The sequence below is a fragment of the Triturus cristatus genome, chromosome 5_2 (assembly GCF_964204655.1).
Source record: "Triturus cristatus chromosome 5_2, aTriCri1.1, whole genome shotgun sequence".
NCBI classification, from domain to species: Eukaryota; Metazoa; Chordata; class Amphibia; order Caudata; family Salamandridae; genus Triturus; species Triturus cristatus.
Genome location: NC_140588.1, coordinates 410,877,663 through 410,902,737, shown reverse-complemented (window position 1 = coordinate 410,902,737; position 25,075 = coordinate 410,877,663).

Sequence of the window (25,075 nt, the reverse complement as noted above, 5' to 3'; positions counted from 1 at the left end):
ATCACAGCACTCAGATTAGAGGTATGCAAGATCATCCCATGAAGGGACCAGTGCATCGAAGACCATACCATGAAGGGACCAGTGCATCAAAGCCCATCCCATGAAGGGACCAGTGCATCAAAGATCATCCTAAGAAGGGACCAGTGCATCAAAGATCATCCTAAGAAGGGACCAGTGCAACAGAGATCATCCCATGAAGGGGCCAGTGCAACAGAGATCATCCCATGTAGGGGCCAGTGCAACAGAGATCATCCCATGTAGGGGCCAGTGCATCAGAGATGATCCCATGAAGGGACCAGTGCAAAGATCATCCCATGAAGGGACCAGTGCATCAGAGATGATCCCATGAAGGGACCAGTGCATCAGAGATCATCCCATGAAGGGACCAGTGAATCAGAGATCATCCCATGAAGGGACCAGTGAATCAGATCATCCCATGAAGGGACCAGTGCATCATAGATCATCCCATGAAGGGACCAGTGCTTCAGAGATCATTCCATAAATGGACCAGTGCATCAGATATCATCCCATAAATGGACCAGTGCATCAGATGTCATCCCATGAATGGACCAGTGCATCAGAGATGATCCCATGAAGGGACCAGTGCATCAGAGATCATCCCATGAAGGATCCAGTGCATCAGATATCCCATGAAAGGACCAATGCATATCAGCTAAGATTAAAGGTATGCAAGATCATCCCATGAAGGGACCAGTGCATCAAAGATCATCCCATGAAGGGACCAGTGCATCAGATAACCCATGAAAGGACCAGTGCATATCAGCTCAGATTAGAGGTATGCAAGATCATCCCATGAAGGGACCAGTGCATCAAAGATTATCCCATGAAGGGACCAGTGCATCAAAGATCATCCCATGAAGGGACCAGTGCATCAAAGATCATCCGATGAAGGGACCAAAGATCACCCCATGAAGGGACCAGTGCATCAAAGATTATCCCATGAAGGGACCAGTGCATCAAGGATCATCCCATGAAGGGACTAGTTTATCAAAGATCCCATGAAAGGACCAGTGCATATCAGCTCAGATTAGAGGTATGCAAGATCAACCCATGAAGGGACCTGTGCACCAAAGATCATCCCATGAAGGGACCTGTGCACCAAAGATCATCCCATGAAGGGACCAAAGATCATCCCATGAAGGGACCAAAGATCATCCCATGAAGGGACCAAAGATCATCCCATGAAGGGACCAAAGATCATCCCATGAAGGGACCAAAGATACTCCCATGAAGGGACCAAAGATCATCCCATGAAGGGACCAAAGATCATCCCATGAAGGGACCAAAGATCATCCCATGAAGGGACCAAAGATCATCCCATGAAGGGACCAAAGATCATCCCATGAAGGGACCAAAGATCATCCCATGAAGGGACCAAAGATCATCCCATGAAGGGACCAGTGCATCAAAGATCATCCCATGAAGGACCAGTGCATCAAAGATCATCCCGTGAAGGGACCAGTGCATCAAAGATCATCCCGTGAAGGGACCAGTGCATCAGACATCCCAAGAAGGGACCAGTGCATCAAAGATCATCCCAAGAAGGGACCAGTGCATCAAAGATCATTCCAAGAAGGGACCAGTGCATCAAAGATCATCCCAAGAAGGGACCAGTGCATCAAAGATCATCCCAAGAAGGGAACAGTGAATCAGAGATCATCCCATGAGGGGACCGGTGCATCAGAGATCATCCCATGAAGGGACCGGTGCATCAGAGATAGTCCCATGAGGGGACCGGTGCATCAGAGATCATCCTATGAAGGGACCGGTGCATCAGAGATAGTCCCATGAGGGGACCACTGCATCAGAGATCATCCCATGAAGGGACCGGTGCATCAAAGATCATCCCATGAAGGGACCAGTGCATCAAAGATCATCCCATGAAGGGACCAGTGCATCAAAGATCAACCCATGAAGGGACCATTAGTGCATGAGGGATCATCCCGTGAAGGGACCAGTGCATCAGGGATCATCCCATGAAGGGACCAGTGCATCAGGGATCATCCCATGAAGGGACCAGTGCATCAGGGATCTACCCATGAAGGGACCAGGGCATCAGAGATCTACCCATGAAGGGACCAGTGCATCCGAGATCATCCCATGAAGGGACCAGTGCATCCGAGATCATCCCATGAAGGGACCAGTGCATCCGAGATCATCCCATGAAGGGACCAGTGCATCCGAGATCATCCCATGAAGGGAACAGTGCATCAAGATCATCCTATGAAGGGAACAGTGCATCACAGCACTCAGATTAGAGGTATGCAAGATCATCCCATGAAGGGACCAGTGCATCAAAGATCATCCCATGAAGGGACCAGAGCAACACCACTCAGATTAGAGGTATGCAAGATCATCCCATGAAGGGACCAGTGCATCAAAGATCATCCCATGAAGGGACCAGTGCATCACAGCACTCAGATTAGAGGTATGCAAGATCATCCCGTGAAGGGACCAGTGCATCAGAGATCATCCCATGAAGGGACCAGAGCATCAGAGATTATCCCATGAAGGGACCAGAGCATCAGAGATCATCCCATGAAGGGACCAGTGCATCAGAGATCATCCAATGAAGGGACCAGAGCATCACAGCACTCAGAATAGAGTTATGCAAGATCATCCCATGAAGGGACCAGGGCATTAAAGATCATCCCATGAATGGACCAGTGCTTCAAAGACCTTCCCATGAAGGGACAGTGCATCAAAGACCATCCCATGAAGGGACCAGTGCATCAAAGACCATCCCATGAAGGGACCAGTGCATCAGAGACCATCCCATGAAGGGACCAGTGCATCAGAGATCATCCCATGAAGGGACCAGTGCATCAGAGATCACCCCATGAAGGGACCAGTGCATCAGAGATCATCCCATGAAGGGACCAGTGCATCAGAGATCATCCCATGAAGGGACCAGTGCATCACAGCACTCAGATTAGAGGTATGCAAGATCATCCCATGAAGGGACCAGGGCATTAAAGATCATCCCATGAAGGGACCAGTGCATCAAAGACCATCCCATGAAGGGACCAGTGCATCAAAGATCATCCCATGAAGGGACCAGTGCATCAAAGATCATCCCATGAAGGGACCAGTGCATCAAAGATCATCCCATGAAGGGACCAGTGCATCACAGCTCTTAGATTAGAGAGCTGTGCAACATCATCCTGGGAAGGACCAGTGCATCAAAGATCAACCCATTAAGGGACCATTAGTGCATCAAAGATCATCCAATGAAGGGACCATTAGTGCATCAAAGATCATCCAATGAAGGGACCATTAATGCATCAAAGATCATCCAATGAAGGAACCAGTGCATCAAAGATCATCCCGTGAAGGGACCAGTACAAAGATCATCCCATGAAGGGACCAGTGCATCAAAGATGATCCCATGAAGGGACCAGTGCATCATAGGCTATCCCATGAAAGGACCAGTGCATCAAAGGATATCCCATGAAGGGAGCAGTGCTTCAAAGATAATCCCATGAAGAGACCAGTGCATCAAAGATCATCCCATGAAGGGACCAGTGCATCAAAGATCATCCCATGAAGGGACCAGTGCAACAAAGATCCCATGAAGGCATCAGTGCATCACAGCACTCAGATTAGAGGTATGCAAGATCATCCCGAGAAGGAACCAGCGCATCAGAGATTATCCCATGAAGGGACCAGTGCATCAAAGATCATCCCGTGAAGGGACCAGTGCATCAAAGATCATCCCGTGAAGGGACCAGTGCAAAGATCATCCCATGAAGGGACCAGTGCAAAGATCATCCCATGAAGGGACAAGTGCAAAGATCATCCCATGAAGGGACAAGTGCAAAGATCATCCCGTGAAGGGACCAGTGCAAAGATCATCCCGTGAAGGGACCAGTGCAAAGATCATCCCGTGAACGGACCAGTGCAAAGATCATCCCGTGAAGGGACCAGTTCAAAGATCATCCCGTGAAGGGACCAGTTCAAAGATCATCCCGTGAAGGGACCAGTGCTTATCAGCACTCAGATTAGAGGTATGCAAGATCATCCCATGAAGGGACCAGTGCATCAAAGATCTACCCATGAAGCTACCAGTGCATCAGAGATCATCCCATGAAGGGACCAGGGCATCAGAGATCATCCCATGAAGGGACCAGGGCATCAGAGATCATCCCATGAAGGGACCAGGGCATCCGAGATCATCCCATGAAGGGACCAGTGCATCCGAGATCATCCCATGAAGGGAACAGTGCATCCGAGATCATCCCATGAAGGGAACAGTGCATCAAGATCATCCCATGAAGAGAACAGTGCATCAAGACCATCCCATGAAGGGAACAGTGCATCACATCACTCAGATTAGAGGTATGCAAGATCATCCCATGAAGGGACCAGTGCAAAGATCATCCCATGAAGGGACCAGTGCATCAAAGATCATCCCATGAAGGGACCAGTGCATCAGAGATCATCCCATGAAGGGACCAGTGCATCAGAGATCATCCCATGAAGGGACCAGTGCATCAGAGATTATCCCATGAAGGGACCGGAGCATCAGAGATCATCCCATGAAGGAACCAGTGCATCACAGCACTCAGAATAGAGGTATGCAAGATCATCCCATGAAGGGACCAGTGCTTCAAAGACCATCCCATGAAGGGACCAGTGCATCAAAGACCATCCCATGAAGGGACCATTGCATCAAAGACCATCCCATGAAGGGACCATTGCATCAAAGACCATCCCATGAAGGGACCAGTGCAACAAAGACCATTCCATGAAGGGACCAGCGCAAGACCATCCCATGAAGGGACCAGCGCAACAAAGACCATCCCATGAAGGGACCAGTGCAACAAAGATCATCCCATGAAGGGACCAGAGCATCAAAGATCATCCCATGAAGGCATCAGTGCATCACAGCACTCAGAATAGAGGTATGCAAGATCATCCCATGAAGGGACCAGTGCATCAAAGACCATCCCATGAAGGGACCAGTGCATCAAAGACCATCCCATGAAGGGACCAGTGCATCAGAGATCATCCCATGAAGGGACCAGTGCATCAGAGACCATCCCATGAAGGGACCAGTGCATCAGAGACCATCCCATGAAGGGACCAGTGCATCAGAGACCATCCCATGAAGGGGCCAGTGCATCAGAGATCATCCCATGAAGGGGCCAGTGCATCAGAGATCATCCCATGAAGGGACCAGTGCATCACAGCACTCAGATTAGAGGTATGCAAGATCATCCCATGAAGGGACCAGGGCATTAAAGATCATCCCATGAAAGGACCAGTGCATCAAAGATCATCCCATGAAGGGACCAGTGCATCAAAGACCATCCCATGAAGGGATTAGGGCAAAGATCATCCCATGAAGGGACCAGTGCATCACAGCTCTCAGATTAGAGAGCTGTGCAAGATCATCCCGGGAAGGACCAGTGCATCAAAGATCAACCCATTAAGGGACCATTAGTGCATCAAAGATCATCCAATGAAGGAACCAGTGCATCAAAGATCATCCCGTGAAGGTACCAGTGCAAAGATCATCCCGTGAAGGGACCAGTGCAAAGATCATCCCATGAAGGGACCAGTGCATCACAGCTCAGATTAGGGGTATGCAAGATCATCCCATGAAGGGACTAGTGCATCATAGGATATCCCATGAAAGGACCAGTGCATCATAGGATATCCCATGAAAGGACCAGTGCATCGAAGGATATCCCATGAAAGGACCAGTGCATCAAAGATCATTCCATGAAGGGACCAGAGCATCAAAGATCATCCCATGAAGGGACCAGAGCATCAAAGATCATCCCATGAAGGGACCAGAGCATCAAAGATCATCCCATGAAGGGACCAGAGCATCAAAGATCATCCCATGAAGGGACCAGAGCATCAAAGATCATCCCATGAAGGGACCAGAGCATCAAAGATCAACCCATGAAGGGACCAGAGCAACACCACTCAGATTAGAGGTATGCAAGATCATCCCGAGAAGGGACCAGTGCATCAAAGATCATCCCATGAAGGGACCAGTGCATCAAAGATCTACCCATGAAGGGACCAGGGCATCAGAGATCTACCCATGAAGGGACCAGGGCATCAAAGATCTACCCATGAAGGGACCAGGGCATCCGAGATCATCCCATGAAGGGACCAGTGCATCCGAGATCATCCCATGAAGGGACCAGTGCATCCGAGATCATCCCATGAAGGGAACAGTGCATCAAGATCATCCTATGAAGGGACCAGTGCATCACAGCACTCAGATTAGAGGTATGCAAGATCATCCCATGAAGGGACCAGTGCATCAAAGATCATCCCATGAAGGGACCAGAGCAACACCACTCAGATTAGAGGTATGCAAGATCATCCCATGAAGGGACCAGTGCATCAAAGATCATCCCATGAAGGGACCAGTGCATCACAGCACTCAGATTAGAGGTATGCAAGATCATCCCGTGAAGGGACCAGTGCATCAGAGATCATCCCATGAAGGGACCAGTGCATCAGAGATCATCCCATGAAGGGACCAGAGCATCAGAGATTATCCCATGAAGGGACCAGAGCATCAGAGATCATCCCATGAAGGGACCAGAGCATCAGAGATCATCCCATGAAGGGACCAGTGCATCAGAGATCATCCAATGAAGGGACCAGAGCATCACAGCACTCAGAATAGAGTTATGCAAGATCATCCCATGAAGGGACCAGGGCATTAAAGATCATCCCATGAAGGGACCAGTGCTTCAAAGACCTTCCCATGAAGGGACAGTGCATCAAAGACCATCCCATGAAGGGACCAGTGCATCAAAGACCATCCCATGAAGGGACCAGTGCATCAGAGACCATCCCATGAAGGGACCAGTGCATCAGAGATCATCCCATGAAGGGACCAGTGCATCAGAGATCATCCCATGAAGGGACCAGTGCATCAGAGATCATCCCATGAAGGGACCAGTGCATCAGAGATCATCCCATGAAGGGACCAGTGCATCAGAGACCATCCCATGAAGGGACCAGTGCATCAGAGACCATCCCATGAAGGGACCAGTGCATCCGAGACCATCCCATGAAGGGACCAGTGCATCAGAGATCATCCCATGAAGGGACCAGTGCATCAGTGCATCAGAGATCATCCCATGAAGGGACCAGTGCATCAGAGATCATCCCATGAAGGGACCAGTGCATCACAGCACTCAGATTAGAGGTATGCAAGATCATCCCATGAAGGGACCAGGGCATTAAAGATCATCCCATGAAGGGACCAGTGCATCAAAGACCATCCCATGAAGGGACCAGTGCATCAAAGATCTTCCCATGAAAAGACCATTAGTGCATCAAAGATCATCCAATGAAGGGACCATTAGTGCATCAAAGATCATCCAATGAAGGGACCATTAATGCATCAAAGATCATCCAATGAAGGAACCAGTGCATCAAAGATCATCCCGTGAAGGGACCAGTACAAAGATCATCCCATGAAGGGACCAGTGCATCAAAGATGATCCCATGAAGGGACCAGTGTATCATAGGCTATCCCATGAAAGGACCAGTGCATCAAAGGATATCCCATGAAGGGAGCAGTGCTTCAAAAATAATCCCATGAAGAGACCAGTGCATCAAAGATCATCCCATGAAGGGACCAGTGCAACAAAGATCATCCCATGAAGGGACCAGTGCAACAAAGATCCCATGAAGGCATCAGTGCATCACAGCACTCAGATTAGAGGTATGCAAGATCATCCCGAGAAGGAACCAGCGCATCAGAGATTATCCCATGAAGGGACCAGTGCATCAAAGATCATCCCATGAAGGGACCAGTGCAAAGATCATCCCATGAAGGGACCAGTGCAAAGATCATCCCATGAAGGGACCAGTGCAAAGATCATCCCGTGAAGGGACCAGTGCAAAGATCATCCCGTGAAGGGACCAGTGCAAAGATCATCCCGTGAACGGACCAGTGCAAAGATCATCCCGTGAACGGACCAGTGCAAAGATCATCCCGTGAACGGACCAGTGCAAAGATCATCCCGTGAACGGACCAGTGCAAAGATCATCCCGTGAACGGACCAGTGCAAAGATCATCCCGTGAACGGACCAGTGCAAAGATCATCCCGTGAACGGACCAGTGCAAAGATCATCCCGTGAACGGACCAGTGCAAAGATCATCCCGTGAAGGGACCAGTGCATCAAAGATCTACCCATGAAGCTACCAGTGCATCAGAGATCATCCCATGAAGGGACCAGTGCATCCGAGATCATCCCATGAAGGGACCAGTGCATCCGAGATCATCCCATGAAGGGACCAGTGCATCCGAGATCATCCCATGAAGGGACCAGTGCATCCAGATCATCCCATGAAGAGAACAGTGCATCAAGACCATCCCATGAAGGGAACAGTGCATCACATCACTCAGATTAGAGGTATGCAAGATCATCCCATGAAGGGACCAGTGCAAAGATCATCCCATGAATGGACCAGTGCATCAAAGATCATCCCATGAAGGGACTAGTTTATCAAAGATCCCATGAAAGGACCAGTGCATATCATCTCAGATTAGAGGTATGCAAGATCATCCCATGAAGGGACCAGTGCATCAGAGATCATCCCATGAAGGGACCAGTGCATCAGAGATTATGCCATGAAGGGACCAGAGCATCAGAGATCATCCCATGAAGGAACCAGTGCATCACAGCACTCAGAATAGAGGTATGCAAGATCATCCCATGAAGGGACCAGTGCTTCAAAGACCATCCCATGAAGGGACCAGTGCATCAAAGACCATCCCATGAAGGGACCATTGCATCAAAGACCATCCCATGAAGGGACCATTGCATCAAAGACCATCCCATGAAGGGACCATTGCATCAAAGACCATCCCATGAAGGGACCAGTGCAACAAAGACCATCCCATGAAGGGACCAGCGCAAGACCATCCCATGAAGGGACCAGCGCAACAAAGACCATCCCATGAAGGGACCAGAGCATCAAAGATCATCCCATGAAGGCATCAGTGCATCACAGCACTCAGAATAGAGGTATGCAAGATCATCCCATGAAGGGACCAGTGCATCAAAGACCATCCCATGAAGGGACCAGTGCATCAAAGACCATCCCATGAAGGGACCAGTGCATCAAAGACCATCCCATGAAGGGACCAGTGCATCAGAGATCATCCCATGAAGGGACCAGTGCATCAGAGATCATCCCATGAAGGGACCAGGGCATCAGAGATCATCCCATGAAGGGACCAGGGCATCAGAGATCATCCCATGAAGGGACCAGTGCAAAGGATATCCCATGAAGGGACCAGTTAATTAAAGATATCCCCATGAAGGGACCAGTGCATTAAAGATCATCCCATGAAGGGATCAGTGGATCAAAGATCATCCCATGAAGGGACCAGTGCTTCAAAGACCATCCCATGAAGGGACCAGTGCATCAAAGACCATCCCATGAAGGGACCATTGCATCAAAGACCATCCCATGAAGGGACCATTGCATCAAAGACCATCCCATGAAGGGACCATTGCATCAAAGACCATCCCATGAAGGGACCAGTGCAACAAAGACCATCCCATGAAGGGACCAGCGCAAGACCATCCCATGAAGGGACCAGCGCAACAAAGACCATCCCATGAAGGGACCAGTGCAACAAAGATCATCCCATGAAGGGACCAGTGCAACAAAGATCATCCCATGAAGGGACCAGAGCATCAAAGATCATCCCATGAAGGCATCAGTGCATCACAGCACTCAGAATAGAGGTATGCAAGATCATCCCATGAAGGGACCAGTGCATCAAAGACCATCCCATGAAGGGACCAGTGCATCAAAGACCATCCCATGAAGGGACCAGTGCATCAAAGACCATCCCATGAAGGGACCAGGGCATCAGAGATCATCCCATGAAGGGACCAGGGCATCAGAGATCATCCCATGAAGGGACCAGGGCATCAGAGATCATCCCATGAAGGGACCAGGGCATCAGAGATCATCCCATGAAGGGACCAGGGAATCACAGCTCAGATTAGAGGTATGCAAGATCATCCCATGAAGAGACCAGTGCATCAAAGGATATCCCATGAAGGGACCAGTGCATCAGATATCCTATGAAAGGACCAGTGCATCAAAGATCATCCAATGAAGGGACCACTGCATTAAAAATAATCCCATGAAGGGACCAGTGCATTAAAGATCATCCCATTTAGGGACCAGTGTACCACAGCTCAGATTAGAGGTATGCAAGATCATCCCATGAAGGGACCAGTGCATCAGAGATCCTCCCGTGAAGGGACCAGTGCATCAAAGATCATCCCGTGAAGGGACCAGTGCATCAAAGATCATCCCGTGAAGGGACCAGTGCATCAAAGATCATCCCGTGAAGGGACCAGTGCATAACAGAACTCAGATTAGAGGTATGCAAGATCATCCCATGAAGGGACCAGTGCATCAGAGATCCTCCCGTGAAGGGACCAGTGCATCAAAGATCATCCCGTGAAGGGACCAGTGCATCAAAGATCATCCCGTGAAGGGACCAGTGCATCAAAGATCATCCCGTGAAGGGACCAGTGCATCAAAGATCATCCTATGAAGGGACCAGTGCATCAAAGATCATCCCGTGAAGGGACCAGTGCATCAAGGATCATCCCTTGAAGGGACCAGTGCATCAAGGATCATCCCTTCAAGGGACCAGTGCATCAAAGATCATCCCGTGAAGGGACCAGTGCAACAGAGATCATCCCGTGAAGGGACCAGTGCAACAGAGATCATCCCGTGAAGGGACCAGTGCAACAGAGATCATCCCGTGAAGGGACCAGTGCAACAGAGATCATCCCATGAAGGCACCAGTGCAACAGAGATCATCCCATGAAGGCACCAGTGCATCAGAGATCATCCCATGAAGGCACCAGTGCCTCAAAGACCATCCCATGAAGAAAATATTGCATCACAGCACGAAGATTAGAGGTATGCAAGATCATCCCATGAAGGGACCAGTGCAAAGACCATCCATGAAGGGACCAGTGCATCATAGATCATCCCATGAAGGGACCAGTGCATCAGAGATTCCATAAATAGACCAGTGCATCAGATATCATTCCATAAATGGACCAGTGCATCAGATATCATCCCATAAATGGACCAGTGCATCAGATATCATCCCATAAATGGACCAGTGCATCAGATATCATCCCATGAATGGACCAGTGCATCAGATATCATCCCATGAAGGGACCAGTGCTTCAGAGATGATCCCATGAAGGGACCAGTGCTTCAGAGATGATCCCATGAAGGGACCAGTGCATCAGAGATGATCCCATGAAGGGACCAGTGCAAAAAAGACCATTCCATGAAGGGACCAGTGCATCAAACATCCCGTGAAGGGACCAGTGCATCAGATATCCCATGAAAGGACCAGTGCATCAAAGTTTATCCCATGAAGGGACCAGTGCATCACATCTCGGATTAGAGGTATGCAAGATCATCCCATGTAGGGACCAGTGCACCAATGATCATCCCATGTAGGGACCAGTGCACCAATGATCATTCCATGAAGGGACCAGTGCACCAATGATCATCCCATGAAGGGACCAGTGCACCAATGATCATCCCATGAAGGGACCAGTGCACCAAAGACCATCCCATGAAGGAACCAAAGACCATCCCATGAAGGGACCAAAGACCATCCCATGAAGGGACCAAAGATCATCCCATGAAGGGACCAAAGATCATCCCATGAAGGGACCAAAGATCATCCCATGAAGGGACCAAAGATCATCCCATGAAGGGACCAAAGATCATCCCATGAAGGGACCAAAGATCATCCCATGAAGGGACCAAAGATCATCCCATGAAGGGACCAAAGATCATCCCATGAAGGGACCAAAGATCATCCCATGAAGGGACCAAAGATCATCCCATGAAGGGACCAAAGATCATCCCATGAAGGGAATAGTGCATCACAGCACTCAGATTAGAGGTATGCAAGATCAACCCATGAAGGGACCAGTGCATCAAAGATCATCCCGTGAAGGGACCAGTGCATCAAAGATCATCCCGTGAAGGGACCAGTGCATCAAAGATCCCGTGAAGGGACCAGTGCATCAAAGATAATCCCGTGAAGGGACCAGTGCATCAAAGATCTTCCCGTGAAGGGACCAGTGCATCAAAGATCATCCCGTGAAGGGACCAGTGCATCAAAGATCACCCCGTGAAGGGACCAGTGCATCAAAGATCACCCCAAGAAGGGACCAGTGCATCAAAGATCACCCCAAGAAGGGACCAGTGCATCAAAGATCACCCCATGAAGGGACCAGTGCATCAAAGATCATCCCATGAAGGGACCAGTGCATCAAAGATCATCCCATTAAGGGACCAGTGCATCAAAGATCATCCCATTAAGGGACCAGTGCATCAAAGATCATCCCATGAAGGGACCAGTGCATCACAGCACTCAGATTAGAGGTATGCAAGATCATCCCATGAAGGGACCAGTGCAAAGATCATCCCATGAAGGGAATATTTCATCACAGCACGAAGATTAGAGGTATGCAAGATCATCCCATGAAGGGACCAGTGCAAAGACCATCCCATGAAGGGACCAGCGCGTCACAGATCATCCCATGAAGGGACCAGTGCTTCAGAGATCATTCCATAAATGGACCAGTGCATCAGATATCATCCCATAAATGGACCAGTGCATCAGACATGATCCCATGAAAGGACCAGTGCATCAGAGATGATCCCATGAAGGCACCAGTGCATCAGAGATGATCCCATGAAGGGACCAGTACAACAAAGACCATCCCATGAAGGGACCAGTGCATCAAAGATCATCCCATGAAGGGACCAGTGCATCAAAGATCATCCCATGAAGGGACCAGTGCATCAGATATCCCATGTAAGGACCAGTGCATATCAGCTCAGATTAGAGGTATGCAAGATAATCCCATGAAGGGACCACTGCATCAGATCATCCCATGAAGGGAGCAGTGCATCAGAGATCATCCCATGAAGGCAGAAGTGCATCAGAGATCATCCCATGAAGGCAGAAGTGCATCAGAGATCATCCCATGAAGGGAGCAGTGCAGAGATCCTCCCATGAAGGGACTAGTGCATCAAAGATCATCCCATGAAGGGACTAGTGCATCAAAGATCATCCCATGAAGGGACCAGTGCATCACAGCACTAAGATTAGATGTATGTAAGATCATCCCATGAAAGGACCAGTGCAAAGATTATCCCATGAAGGGACCAGTGCAAAGATTATCCCATGAAGGGACCAGTGCAACAAAGATCGTCTCATGAAGGGACCAGTGCAACAAAGATAATCCCATGAAGGGACCAGTGCATCATATTTCATCCCATGAACGGACCAGTGCATCACAGCACTGATTAGAGGTATGCAAGATCAAACCATGAAGGAACCAGTGCATCAGAGATCATACCATGAAGGGAACAGTGCATCAGATTTCATCCCATGAAGGGACCAGTGCATCAGATTTCATCCCATGAAGGGACCAGTGCATCACAGATCATCCCATGAAGGGACCAGTGCATCACAGATCATCCCCTGAAGGGACCAGTGCATCACAGATCATCCCCTGAAGGGACCAGTGCATCACAGATCATCCCATGAAGGGACCAGTGCATCACAGAACATCCCATGAAGGGACCAGAGCATCACAGAACATCCCATGAAGGGACCAGTGCATCACAGCACTCATATTAGAGGTATGCAAGATCATCCCATGAAGGGAGCAGTGCATCAGAGATCATCCCATGAAGGGAGCAGTGCATCAGAGCTCATCCCATGAAGGGAGCAGTGCATCAGAGCTCATCCCATGAAGGGAGCAGTGCATCAGAGATCATCCCATGAAGGGAGCAGTGCATCAGAGATCATCCCATGAAGGGACCAGTGCAAAGATCATCCCGTGAAAGTACCAGTGCATCAAAGTTCATCCCGTGAATGGACCAGTGCATCACATCTCTCAGATTAGAGGTAAGCAAGATCATCCCATGAAGGGACCAGTGCATCAACGCTCATCCCATGAAGGGACCAGTGCATCACAGATCATCCCATGAAGGGACAAGTGCATCACAGAACATCCCATGAAGGGACAAGTGCATCACAGAACATCCCATGAAGGGAATATTGCATCACAGCACGACGATTAGAGGTATGCAAGATCATTCTATGAAGGGACCAGTGCACCAAAGATCATCCCATGAAGGGACCAGCGCACCACAGATCATCCCATGAAGGGACCAGCGCACCACAGATCATCCCATGAAGGGACCAGCGCACCACAGATCATCCCATGAAGGGACCAGCGCACCACAGATCATCCCATGAAGGGACCAGCGCACCACAGATCATCCCATGAAGGGACCAGCGCACCACAGATCATCCCATGAAGGGACCAGCGCACCACAGATCATCCCATGAAGGGACCAGCACACCACAGATCATCCCATGAAGGGACCAGCGCACCACAGATCATCCCATGAAGGGACCAGCGCACCAAAGCTCATCCCATGAAGGGACCAGCGCACCAAAGCTCATCCCATGAAGGGACCAGTGCACCAAAGTTCATCCCATGAAGGGACCAGTGCATCAAGGATCATCCCATGAAGGGACTAGTTTATCAAAGATCCCATGAAAGGACCAGTGCATATCAGCTCAGATTAGAGGTATGCAAGATCATCCCATGAAGGGACCAGTGCATCAGAGATCATCCCATGAAGGGACAGTGCATCAGAGATCATCCCATGAAGGGACCAGAGCATCAGAGATTATCCCATGAAGGGACCAGAGCATCAGAGATCATCCCATGAAGGGACCAGTGCATCACAGCACTCAGAATAGAGGTATGCAAGATCATCCCATGAAGGGACCAGTGCATCAAAGATCATCCCGTGAAGGGACCAGTTCAGATATCCCATGAAGGAACCAGTGCATCAAAGATCATCCCATGAAGGGGCCAGTGCAACAAAGATCATCCCGTGAAGGGACCAGTTCAGATATCCCATGAAGGGACCAGTGCATCAAAGATCATCCCATGAAGGGGCCAGTGCAACAGAGATCATCCCATGAAGGGGGCAGTGCAACAGAGATCATCCCATGAAGGGGCCAGTGCAACAGAGATCATCCCATGAAGGGGCCAGTGCATCATAGATCATCCCATGAAGGATCCAGTGCATCAGATATCCCATGAAAGGACCAGTGCATATCAGCTCAAATTAGAGGTATGCAAGATCATCCCATGAAGGGACCAGTGCATCAAAGATTATCCCATGAAGGGACCAGTGCATCAAAGATTATCCCATGAAGGGACCAGTGCATCAAAGATCATCCCATGAAGGGACCAGTGCATCAAAGCACTCTGATTAGAGGTATGCAAGATCATCCCATGAAGGGACCAGTGCATCAAAGATCATCCCATGAAGGGACCTGTGCACCAAAGATCATCCCATGAAGGGACCAAAGATCCTCCCATGAAGGGACCAAAGATCCTCCCATGAAGGGACCAAAGATCCTCCCATGAAGGGACCAAAGATCCTCCCATGAAGGGACCAAAGATCATCCCATGAAGGGACCAAAGATCATCCCATGAAGGGACCAAAGATCATCCCATGAAGGGACCAAAGATCATCCCATGAAGGGACCAAAGATCATCCCATGAAGGGACCAAAGATCATCCCATGAAGGGACCAAAGATCATCCCATGAAGGGACCAAAGATCATCCCATGAAGGGACCAAAGATCATCCCATGAAGGGACCAAAGATCATCCCATGAAGGGACCAAAGATCATCCCATTAAGGGACCAAAGATCATCCCATTAAGGGACCAAAGATCATCCCATGAAGGGACCAAAGATCATCCCATGAAGGGACCAGTGCATCAAAGATCATCCCGTGAAGGGACCAGTGCATCAAAGATCATCCCGTGAAGGGACCAGTGCATCAGACATCCCATGAAGGGACCAGTGCATCACAGATCATCCCATGAAGGGACCAGTGCATCAAAGATCATCCCATGAAGGGACCAGTGCATCAAAGATCATCCCATGAAGGGACCAGTGCATCAAAGATCATCCCATGAAGGGACCAGTGCATCACAGCACTCAGATTAGAGGTATGCAAGATCATCCCATGAAGGGACCAGTGCATCAAAGATCATCCCATGAAGGGAATATTGCATCACAGCACGAAGATTAGAGGTATGCAAGATCATCCCATGAAGGGACCAGTGCAAAGACCATCCCATGAAGGGACCAGCGCGTCACAGATCATCCCATGAAGGGACCAGTGCTTCAGAGATCATTCTATAAATGGACCAGTGCATCAGATATCATCCCATAAATGGACCAGTGCATCAGAGATGATCCCATGAAAGAACCAGTGCATCAGAGATGATCCCATGAAGGGACCAGTACAACAAAGACCATCCCATGAAGGGACCAGTGCATCAAAGATCATCCCATGAAGGGACCAGTGCATCAAAGATCATTCCATGAAGGGACACGTGCATCAAAGATCATCCCATGAAGGGACCAGTGCATCAGATATCCCATGAAAGGACCAGTGCATATCAGCTCAGATTAGAGGTATGCAAGATCATCCCATGTAGGGACCAGTGCATCTCAGATCATCCCATGTAGGGACCAGTGCATCGAAGATCATCCCATGTAGGGACCAGTGCATCGAAGATCATCCCATGAAGGGACCAGTGCATCACAGATCATTCCATGAAGGGACCAGTGCATCACAGATCATTCCATGAAGGGACCAGTGCATCACAGATCATTCCATGAAGGGACCAGTGCATCACAGATCATCCCATGAAGGGACCAGTGCATCACAGATCATCCCATGAAGGGACCAGTGCATCACAGATCATCCCACGAAGGGACCAGTGCATCACAGATCATCCCACGAAGGGACCAGTGCATCACAGATCATCCCATGAAGGGACCAGTGCATCACAGATCATCCCATGAAGGGACCAGTGCATCACAGATCATCCCATGAAGGGACCAGTGCATCACAGCACTCAGATTAGAGGTATGCAAGATCATCCCATGAAGGGAGCAGTGCATCAGAGATCATCCCATGAAGGGAGCAGTGCATCAGAGATCATCCCATGAAGGGAGCAGTGCATCAGAGATCACCCCATGAAGGGACCACTGCATCAGATCATCCCATGAAGGGAGCAGTGCATCAGAGATCATCCCATGAAGGTAGAAGTGCATCAGAGATCATCCCATGAAGGGAGCAGTGCATCAGAGACCATCCCATGAAGGGGCCAGTGCATCAGAGATCATCCCATGAAGGGGCCAGTGCATCAGAGATCATCCCATGAAGGGACCAGTGCATCACAGCACTCAGATTAGAGGTATGCAAGATCATCCCATGAAGGGACCAGGGCATTAAAGATCATCCCATGAAGGGACCAGTGCATCAAAGATCATCCCATGAAGGGACCAGTGCATCAAAGACCATCCCATGAAGGGATTAGTGCAAAGATCATCCCATGAAGGGACCAGTGCATCACAGCTCTCAGATTAGAGAGCTGTGCAAGATTATCCCGGGAAGGACCAGTGCATCAAAGATCAACCCATTAAGGGACCATTAGTGCATCAAAGATCATCCAATGAAGGGACCATTAATGCATCAAAGATCATCCAATGAAGGAACCAGTGCATCAAAGATCATCCCGTGAAGGTACCAGTGCAAAGATCATCCCGTGAAGGGACCAGTGCAAAGATCATCCCATGAAGGGACCAGCGCAACACCACTCAGATAAGAGGTATGCAAGATCATCCCATGAAGGGACCAGTGCATCAAAGATCATCCCATGAAGGGACCAGTGCATCAAAGATCATCCCATGAAGGGACCAGTGCATCAAAGATCATCCCATGAAGGGACCAGTGCATCAAAGATCATCCCATGAAGGGACCAGTGCATCCGAGATCATCCCATGAAGGGACCAGGGCATCCGAGATCATCCCATGAAGGGAACAGTGCATCAAGATCATCCTATGAAGGGAACAGTGCATCACAGCACTCAGATTAGAGGTATGCAAGATCATCCCATGAAGGGACCAGTGCATCAAGGATCATCCCATGAAGGGACTAGTTTATCAAAGATCCCATGAAAGGACCAGTGCATATCAGCTCAGATTAGAGGTATGCAAGATCATCCCATGAAGGGACCAGTGCATCAGAGATCATCCCATGAAGGGACAGTGCATCAGAGATCATCCCATGAAGGGACCAGAGCATCAGAGATTATCCCATGAAGGGACCAGAGCATCAGAGATCATCCCATGAAGGGACCAGTGCATCACAGCACTCAGAATAGAGGTATGCAAGATCATCCCATGAAGGGACCAGGGCATTAAAGACCATCCCATGAAGGGACCAGTGCATCAGAGCCATCCTATGAAGGGACCAGTGCATCAGAGACCATCCCATGAAGGGACCAGTGCATCAGAAACCATCCCATGAAGGGACCAGTGCATCAGAGACCATCCCATGAAGGGACCAGTGCATCAGAGACCATCCCATGAAGGGACCAGTGCATCAGAGACCATCCCATGAAGGGACCAGTGCATCCGAGATCATCCCATGAAGGGACCTGTGCATCAGAGATCATCCCATGAAGGGACCAGTGTATCAGAGATCATCCCATGAAGGGACCAGTGCATCACAGCACTCAGATTAGAGGTATGCAAGATTATCCCATGAAGGGACCAGGGCATTAAAGATCATCCCATGAAGCGACCAGTGCATCAAAGACCATCCCATGAAGGGACCAGTGCATCACAGCTCTTAGATTAGAGAGCTGTGCAAGATCATCCTGGGAAGGACCAGTGCATCAAAGATCAACCCATTAAGGGACCATTAGTACATCAAAGATCATCCAATGAAGGGACCATTAGTGCATCAAAGATCATCCAATGAAGGGACCATTAATGCATCAAAGATCATCCAATGAAGGAACCAGTGCATCAAAGATCATCCCTTGAAGGGACCAGTGCATCATAGGCTATCCCATGAAAGGACCCGTGCATCAAAGGATATCCCATGAAGGGAGCAGTGCTTCAAAGATAATCCCATGAAGAGACCAGTGCATCAGAGATCATCCCATGAAGGGACCAGTGCATGCAAGATCATCCCATGAAGGGACCAGTGCATGCAAGATCATCCCATGAAGGGACCAGTGCATCACAGCACTAAGATTAGAGGTATGCAAGATCATCCCGTGAAGGGACCAGTGCATCAAAGATCATCCCGTGAAGGGACCAGTGCATCAAAGATCATCCCGTGAAGGGACCAGTGCATCAAAGATCATCCCGTGAAGGGACCAGTGCATCAAAGATCATCCCGTGAAGGGACCAGTGCATCAAAGATCATCCCATGAAGGGACCAGTGCATCAAAGATCATCCCGTGAAGGGACCAGTGCATCAAAGATCATCCCGTGAAGGGACCAGTGCATCAAAGATCATCCTGTGAAGGGACCACTGCATCAAAGATCATCCCGTGAAGGGACCAGTGCATCACAGCACTTAGATTAGAGGTATGCAAGATCATCCCATGAAGGGACCAGTGCAAAGATCATCCCATGAAGGGACCAGTGCATCAAAGATCATCCCATGAAGCGACTAGTGCAAAGATCCCATGAAGGGACCAGTGCATCAAAGATCATCCCATGAAGGGACTAGTGCAAAGATCCCATGAAAGGACCAGTGCATCACAGCACTCAGATTAGAAGTATGCAGGAACATCCCATGAAGGGACCAGGGCATCAAAGATGATCCCATGAAGGTACCAGTGCATCAAAGGATATCCCATGAAAGGACCAGTGCATCAAAGGATATCCCATGAAGGGACAAGTGCATTAAAGATCACCCCATGAAGGGAGCAGTGCAGAGATCATCCCATGAAGGGACCAGTGCATCAGAGATCATCCCATGAAGGGACCAGTGCATCAGAGATCACACCATGAAGGGACCAGTTCATTAAAGATCACCCCATGAAGGGACCAGTTCATTAAAGATCACCCCATGAAGGGACCAGTTCATTAAAGATCATCCCATGAAGGGACCCGTAGATCAAAGATCATCCCATGAAGGGACCAGTAGGTCAAATATCATCCCATGAAGGGACCAGTGCACCAAAGATCATCCCATAAAGGGACCAGTGCACCAAAGATCATCCCATAAAGGGACCAGTGCAACAAAGATCATCCCATAAAGGGACCAGTACATCAAAGATCCCATTAAAGGACCAGTGCATATCAGCTCAGATTAGAGGTATGCAAGATCATCACATGAAGGGACCATTAGTGCATCAAAGATCATCCCATGAAGGGACCATTAGTGCATCAAAGATCATCCCATGAAGGGACCAGTGCTTCAAAGATCATCCCATGAAGGGACCAGTGCATCAGAGATCCTCCCGTGAAGGGACCAGTGCATCACAGAACTCAGATTAGAGGTATGCAAGATCATCCCGAGAAGGAACCAGTGCATCACAGCACTCAGATTAGAGGTATGCAAGATCATCCTGTGAAGGAACCAGTGCATCAAAGATCATCCCGTGAAGGAACCAGTGCATCAAAGATCATCCCATGAAGGGACCAGTGCATCAAAGATCAACCCATGAAGGGACCCGTGCATCACAGCACTTAGATTAGAGGTATGCAAGATCACCCCATGAAGGGACCAGGGCATCAGAGATCATCCCATGAAGGGACCAGGGCATCAGAGATCATCCCATGAAGGGACCAGGGCATCAGAGATCATCCCATGAAGGGACCAGGGCATCAGAGATCATCCCATGAAGGGACCAGGGCATGCAAGATCATCCCATGAAGGAAACAGTGCATCAAGATCATCCCATGAAGGGACCAGTGCATCAAGATCATCCCATGAAGGGACCAGTATATCACAGCACTAAGATTAGAGGTATGCAAGATCATCCCGTGAAGGGACCAGTGCATCAAAGATCATCCCGTGAAGGGACCTGTGCATCAAAGATCATCCCGTGAAGGGACCTGTGCATCAAAGATCATCCCGTGAAGGGACCTGTGCATCAAAGATCATCCCGTGAAGGGACCTGTGCATCACAGCACTCAGATTAGAGGTACGCAAGATCATCCCATGAAGGGACCAGTGCATCAAAGACCATCCCAAGAAGGGACCAGGGCCTCAGCGATCTCATGAAGGGACCAGGGCATCAAAGATCATCCCATGAAGGGACCAGTGCAAAGATCATGCCGTGAAGGGACCAGTGCAAAGATCATGCCATGAAGGGACCAGTGCATCAAAGATCATCCCATGAAGGGACCAGTGCATCAGAGATCATCCCATGAAGGGACCAGTGCAAAGATGATCCCATGAAGGGACCAGTGCATCAGAGATCATCCCATGAAGGGACCAGTGCAAAGATGATCCCATGAAGGGACCAGTGCAAAGATGATCTCATGAAGGGACCAGTGCAAAGATGATCCCATGAAGGGACCAGTGCAAAGATGATCCCATGAAGGGACCAGTGCAAAGATGATCCCATGAAGGGACCAGTGCAAAGATGATCCCATGAAGGGACCAGTGCAAAGATGATCCCATGAAGGGACCAGCGCAAAGATGATCCCATGAAGGGACCAGTGCAAAGATGATCCCATGAAGGGACCAGTGCAAAGATGATCCCATGAAGGGACCAGTGCAAAGATGATCCCAAGAAGGGACCAGTGCAAAGATGATCCCAAGAAGGGACCAGTGCATCAAAGATCATCCCAAGAAGGGACCAGTGCATCAAAGATCATCCCAAGAAGGTACCAGTGCATCAAAGATCATCCCAAGAAGGGACCAGTGCATCAGAGATCATCCCATGAAGGAAACAGTGCATGCAAAATCATCCCATGAAGGAAACAGTGCATCAAGATCATCCCATGAAGGGACCAGTGCATGCAAGATCATCCCATGAAGGGACCAGTGCATGCAAGATCATCCTATGAAGGGACCAGTGCATGCAAGATCATCCCATGAAGGGACCAGTGCATGCAAGATCATCCCATGAAGGGACCCGTGCATGCAAGATCATCCCATGAAGGGACCAGTGCATGCAAGATCATCCCATGAAGGGACCAGTGCATGCAAGATCATCCCATGAAGGGACCATGGCATCCAAGATCATCCCATGAAGGGACCATGGCATCCAAGATCATCCCATGAAGGGACCATGGCATCCAAGATCATCCCATGAAGTAAACCGTGCATCAAGATCATCCCATGAAGGGACCAGTGCATCAGAGATCATCCCATGAAGGGACCAGGGCATCAGAGATCATCCCATGAAGTAAACAGTGCAAAGATCATCCCATGAAGGGACCAGTGCGTCAATGATCATCCCATGAAGGGACCAGTGCGTCAAAGATCATCCCATGAAGGGACCAGAGCGTCAAAGATCATCCCATGAAGGGACCAGTGCGTCAAAGATCATCCCATGAAGGGACCAGTGCGTCAAAGATCATCCCATGAAGGGACCAGTGCGTCAAAGATCATCCCATGAAGGGACCAGTACATCAAAGATCATCCCGTGAAGGGACCAGTTCATCACAGCACTCAGATTAGAGGTATGCAAGATCATCCCATGAGGGGACCAGTGCATCAAAGACCATCCCAAGAAGGGACCAGGGCCTCAGCAATCCCATGAAGGGACCAGTGCAAAGATCCCATGAAAGGACCAGTGCATATCAGTTCAGATTACAGGTATGCAAGATCATCCCATGAAGGGACCAGTGCATCAGAGATCAATCCCATGAAGGGACCAGTGCGTCAGAGATCATCCCATGAAGGGACCAGTGCATCAAAGATCATCCCCCATGAAAAGATAAACCCACTACTCAGATTAGAGGTATGCAAGATCATCCCATGAAGGGACCAGGGTATTAAAGACCATCCCATGAAGGGACCAGTGCATCAAAAACTATCCCATGAAGGGACCAGTGCATCAAAAACCATCCCATGAAGGGACCAGTGCATCAAAAACCATCCCATGAAGGGACCAGTGCATCAAAAACCATCCCATGAAGGGACCAGTGCATCTGAGACCATCCCATGAAGGGACCAGTGCATCAGGGACCATCCCATGAAGGGACCAGTGCATCAGGGACCATCCCATGAAGGGACCAGTGCATCAGGGACCATCCCATGAAGGGACCAGTGCATCAGAGATCATCCCATGAAGGGACCAGTGCATCAGAGATCATCCCATGAAGGGACCAGTGCATCAGAGACCATCCCATGAAGGGACCAGTGCATCAGAGACCATCCCATGAAGGGACCAGTGCATCAGAGACCATCCCATTAAGGGACCAGTGCATCAGAGACCATCCCATGAAGGGACCAGTGCATCAGAGATCATCCCATGAAGGGACCAGTGCATCAGAGATCATCCCATGAAGGGACCAGTGCATCAGAGATCATCCCATGAAGGGACCAGGGCATTAAAGATCATCCCATGAAGGGACCAGTGCATAAAGGACCATCCCATGAAGGGACTAGTGCATCAAAGACCATCCCATGAAGGGACCAGTGCATCAAAGATCATCCCATGAAGGGACCAGTGCATCACAGCTCTCGGATTAGAGAGCTGTGCAAGATCAACCCATGAAGGGACCATTAGTGCATCAAAGATCATCCAATGAAGGGACCATTAATGCATCAAAGATCATCCAATGAAGGGACCATTAATGCATCAAAGATCATCCAATGAAGGGACCATTAATGCATCAAAGATCATCCAATGAAGGGACCATTAATGCATCAAAGATCATCCAATGAAGGGACCATTAATGCATCAAAGATCATCCAATGAAGGGACCATTAATGCATCAAAGATCATCCAATGAAGGGACCATTAATGCATCAGAGATCATCCCATGAAGGGACAAGTGCATCAGAGATCATCCCATGAAGGGACAAGTGCATCAGAGATCATCCCATGAAGGGACAAGTGCATCAGAGATCATCCCATGAAGGGACAAGTGCATCAGAGATCATCCCATGAAGGGACAAGTGCATCAGAGATCATCCCATGAAGTGACCAGTGCATCAGAGATCATCCCATGAAGGGACCAGTGCATCAGAGATCATCCCATGAAGGGACCAGTGCATCACAGCACTCAGATTAGAGGTATGCAAGATCATCTCATGAAGGGACCAGTGCATCAAAGATCATCCCATGAAGGGACCAGTGCATCCAAGATCATCCCATGAAGGGACCAGTGCATCCAAGATCATCCCATAAAGGACCAGTGCATCAAGATCATCCCATGAAGGGACCAGTGCGTCAAAGATCATCCCATGAACGGACCAGTGCATCACAGCACTAAGATTAGAGGTATGCAAGTTCATCCCGTGAAGGAACCAGTGCAAAGATCATCCCGTGAAGGGACTGGTGCATCCAAGATCATCCCGTGAAGTGACCAGTGCATCAAAGATCATCCCATGAAGGGACCAGTGCATCAAGATCATCCCATGAAGGGACCAGTGCATCAAGATCATCCCATGAAGGGAACAGTGCATCACAGCACTCAGATTAGAGGTATGCAAGATCATGCCGTGAAGGGACCAGTGCATCAAAGACCATCCCATGAAGGGACCAGTGCATCAGATATCATCCCATGAAGGGACCAGTGCAAAGATCATGCCATGAAGGGACCAGTGCATCAGAGATCATCCCATGAAGGGACCAGTGCATCAGAGATCAATCAGAGATCATCCCATGAAGGGGCCAGTGCATCAGAGATCATCCCATGAAGGGGCCAGTGCATCAGAGATCATCCCATGAAGGGACCAGTGCATCAAGATCATCCCATGAAGGGAACAGTGCATCACAGCACTAAGATTAGAGGTATGCAAGTTCATCCCGTGAAGGAACCAGTGCAAAGATCATCCCGTGAAGGGACCGGTGCATCCAAGATCATCCCGTGAAGTGACCAGTGCATCAAAGATCATCCCATGAAAGGACCAGAGGATTAAAGATCATCCCATGAAGGGGCC